This window comes from Adiantum capillus-veneris, chromosome 1 (genome assembly GCF_014529385.1).
Source record: "Adiantum capillus-veneris isolate H3 chromosome 1, ASM1452938v2, whole genome shotgun sequence".
NCBI classification, from domain to species: Eukaryota; Viridiplantae; Streptophyta; class Polypodiopsida; order Polypodiales; family Pteridaceae; genus Adiantum; species Adiantum capillus-veneris.
Window position 1 is genome coordinate 138032800 of NC_140931.1, and position 4864 is coordinate 138037663.

Below are 4864 nucleotides of genomic sequence, written 5' to 3' on the forward strand. Positions count from 1 at the left end.
GAAATCATTCCAATCATGCACGTATCTAGAATTCACAGTGTGGGGGTCAAGTGAGGCAATCATTCCAATTAGCTTCATCCTGCATAAAGAGCCACATCCTCCCATAGAAGCATTAGCAAACTAATTACATATGGTAATCACCCAACAGCTATATCCATGTAAGCCATTAAGTCATGCACTTAGGCCAGGCCTGGTAAAAAAATTTGCAGTAGCCAATAAGTGAGTCCTAGCTAAAGAAGGGTACATCAAGCTCGTGTGTGTGCGTGCGTGCGCCAAGGGTGAAGCCATCATAGCCGAGTATAGTGACTAAGTGTGTGTGTGTGTGTGCACATGCGCGTGCGCGCGTACGCCCACCATACCCAAGCACCTTACTCAATGCTAAGGGAATAGGCCCCTTGAGTATGGACCTATTGCCTTGTCAAGTCAAGAGAGTAAAAATAGTCAAGTCTGAAGCTTAAGAGATGAATCACATCAAAAGTCCATGAAAAAGAAAGTCTTAAACAGAGCTATATGTGATAATGTCTTCAAAGAAGATTGTACTCCAGTAGGAGTTTTAAGGCTTTTTCAACCAATAGAGAATAGTATGGAGGATGACATTGATAGTTTGTCATGGTCGTTTTCTATGATCTCTGTATATTTTGCAGGGTCATGGATAATCCTCAAGCAAGTAGTCCGTAAAAAGGTAGTAAGTTCTTGAAAGACACAAGAATCAAATTCACATGGGTAAGTAAATTTGGATTAACTGCAACCTAAAACCGGCAGAGCCAAAAGACTACATTAGCCGTGAGCAAGAATCCAATCTATAGTCAAAGAAAGACCTTCTAACACGTGTCAAACTTTCAAGGAATTATAGATAGTGGGTCAATCAAAGCCTATAGACAAAAAGTAATCTAAAGCTAGCGTCCCAATCCACCCAGCTACCTGGGAATGCCTTGTGTTTTTAGATTCATTTGTGTACAATATAATAAGAATGAAACATCATTCCAATGATCCTATACCAAAAATAAAAGAGTTGTGGAAGTCATCCAGGTTGAATCGGCAGGGTTATTCCAAGTCGGACACTAAACCACATCATTCACTTCAGACAAGTAGAAAACCGTATCAACCATAAGGTATGCCAACCACCACATTAGGATACTTTGCAAAAGAGAGTTAGCTTGAAAAATGAACCTGAGTAATAGTAGGTATTTGCATAATATCCCTGCCGACAGTCCAGCAAAAAGGCACACCGACCTCACTCACAATTTAAGGTAGAAATTTATGACAGTCAGAAAGCCCCCACCTTTAAAAAAAAATTATTTTATATGCACAACTAGTAAAACAGTGAAAGACTTCACGTGATTAAGCCAAAAACCTAAGAGACTGCAATAGTTTGCTCCTCGATTTCCAAAATGCATATTTTAATCCACTAGAGAAGCATACGGTGACCCTTAACCTCTTGCCCAATTTTTTTAAAGACATCAGACAATCAAGGCTAAGTGAGGGAATAAAACCCTCACCTGGTGAAATAGGAGGTGAGTATGCAGATGAAATGACACCATCCCTGCTCTTTGTGTGCATAGCATTCAACCATGCACGACTACAAAATCACCACCAAATATTTGCATGAATTCTTCACAGGTATGCTCAATAGGCGAGGACCCTGGTCGTTAATAGGTAAGGCCTTATGTTGGTATAGGTGGAAGACATTGCTACTATAGAGCTACACCTTGCTTTTGTTTTCCCAATAGTATTTTGGTGCCTGTCACTTTAAAGGAATTGCTTCAATCAATTTAGGATACATAGAGTTTAGTTTTCCAGAGTTCATGGAAAAATCAAGTAAAAGTGCCAAACATTTCATTAAGAAAATGGCACTACAAATCTTCTACTTCTGTTGGAAGGGAGATAGTAAAGAATGGTCAAAAGGCTACAAAAAGGGGCCACAATCATCCCAACCTCCTCAAGTTATGACTTATGAAATGGTCAAAAGGTATGATGGTTTATTCAAGACTTGGTATAGGATGAAGGCCAGACCATACAAGACTTTGTGAAGGCATTCAATGCATTATGGACAAAGTGGTGTACATATTTGGGGGTTGAAATTCCTCCATTTATGTTAAAGAAGGACACATTTTTTGCAAGCTTGAGAGATTCCTATGCTTGAAGGTGGAGCTCAAGCAACCAAAGACCTTTGAAGAGGTATTTGAAACTATAAAGAGTAAAGAGTGGAAATAAAATTGCCTTACTCAACTTGGAATCAATGTGGATCCAAAGATTAAAGTGAAAGTTGTAGAGCAACCAAGGGTCCTCATCAGAGAGCCAGATTATGATCAAGAAGCTTCTCAAGATGCGAATGCTTTTTGCAAGGAGATGTAAGAGGCTATAGGTCTTATGAAGGATCTTAGTGTACATATGATGGGAGGTGGAAGAGTTCAAAGCTATGGATGTGGTCGTGGTTATAGAGGCAATGAGGGGTTTACAGGTGGTAGAGGAAGAGGCATAGCTGAAAGGGGGGATACGTTTCACTGTTACAATTGTGGTGGTGAATGGGGTCATAGGAGCCCTCAATGTGAGACGCCAAATAGAATGGGTGGTGATATGTTGCCTCTTCCTTCATAGATTCCTTCTTAAGCTCAAGATTATGGTATTGAGATCAAAGAGGACGCAGGACAAGGTGGTGTGACAATTGAAGAGAAGGGCAAGATAAAGGTAGCAAGCATAATTCATTTGGAGAAGAGTAAGGAATCGGGATGATTCAGGTGCTCGGGTCACTCTCTAGTCATCTCTGTAGGTAGGAGGGTTAAAAGAGATCAAGAGATGAGTGATGCGAGTCCCAATCATAAAAGAGAGAAATGGGTTGAAATGCGTATAATTAAAGAGAAAAAGAGAAGACCGAAGAAACATTCAAATGCAGCTAATTTTCCTTTGGGATAAGGACAACCAAATTATAGCTTAAGGGCCAATTTGGTGAGTAGAAACGCTAATGTTACCTTTGGTCAACTAATGGAAATCTGTTCTAAGTTAAAGAGGCAATGGAAGCATTTGGTCAACACTATGAAGAAAGAGTTTGCTAGGGGGTCTATGAAATACTTATTTTTAGCTAACTGATATTTGTCCTAATGTGGATGCATGGCATAAGAGAAAGTGCATTGGAGAAACTTATATTGACGGAGGTGCATAGTATGTGTTATCACTCAAGCTTGTGTATCAAAGATGGGGCTCAACATGGTGAAGAATTCAAGTTTTTGTATAAAGCTTGCAAACCAATCAAGAGTGAAGTGTTTGGAAGTTATAAAGGACGTAGAGGTGGAATTATTTGATGTTAAAGAGTTGGTCAGTTGTCACGTTATGTCCGTGGTGCTTTTCCTCTCATCCTTGGAAGACCATTGTTACAGGTAGCCAAAGCTGGACACATTGGGGATACGATACCATCACTCTCTATAATAGAAGGGGTGACAAGAAGAGGTTTGACATGGCTAGAAATAAATCTTTGGATTTTGATTTTGATGAGCAAGATAGAAGGAGACAATGGGGATGATGGCAATGAGATGGAAGATAGCAGTGATATTGATGTAGATGTTTCTTCCTTGTTTCTTGAAGAAGAGCATGATGAGAAACAAAGATTCTTTGCCTTATGAAGAATGAGGATATTGCTAGTCTTTATGAGAAAGTTGAAGGGCTGATGCATCCCAAAGTTCAACCTAATGTAAAACAAGAGCTGATTCAAAGCATGTTGTCTTCATATTTGACTAGGCATGAGAAGGATGAGTACTCGCACATGATACAACAATTTTCTAATCTATTCATCACTTCTTATGAGGAAATTAGAGGCTTCAAAGAAGATGAAATAAACATTTTAATCAAGAAAGGAGCTCAGCCTGTTTGACAAAAGCTAAGGAGAATGGGACAGGTACAGCTCAATGCTTTGAAGGAAGAGGTAGACAAGCTTCTCAAAGCAGGTTTTATATGTCCTATGAGTACTGCAAAATTGTTGTTGTCACACCCAAGAAGGATGAAAATTGGAAAATTTGTGTTGATTTTAAGCCTATAAACGCAAGCATGAAGTGGGATCCATACCCACTTCCTTTCATAGCTGACATACTTGATTCAATTGCATATAGTGTATGTGATGGATTCTCTTGATATTTTTAGCTCAGCTTGGCTCCAAAAGATTAAAATAAGACTGCTTTTATCACACCTAGGGATGCTTTTGTTATTGTGTGCTTCCTTTTGGTCTTATGAATGGTTGTGCTTGGTACCAAAAGCGGGTCAATAAGGTGTTCTCTCCCTTTCTTGGTGAATGATCTTATTTATGACTTTTGTGTTTATAACTCTAGAAAGGATCATTGCTCAAATCTTGGGATTGAATTGAAGCAATATTATGAGAGCGGAGGTCAACTAAACCCAAAGAAGTGTTATCTTGCTCAATCAAGAGTGAAGTTTTTGGGACACATGATCTTTGAGAACGGGATTGAAGCAGATCCTCACAAATTGAACACTTTGCTACTCCTCTTATCACCTAAAGATACCAAGAAACTTGATACAGATGAACATGTCTTAGGTGATAAAGGTATATTGCAACGATATCCTTGGTCTTATTAACTTGAACGTGTCTTAGGCATTTATGAGAAAGAGCTATTAGCTATTCTCCTATGTCCTAGACACATGGAAGCACTATTTATTGGGGACTCTATTTATTCTACAAATCGACCACCAAAGTCTCAAGTACTTCATGATGCAAACCAAGCTTTCCGACAAACAAATGAGGTGGGCAAATTTTCTTTCGCAATTTAATTTCCATATTGGTCACATTGCTGGTAAGCACAATCAAGTGGCCGATGCACTTTCACGTCGACCAAAAGTTAATGCGGTGTCTATAACAACT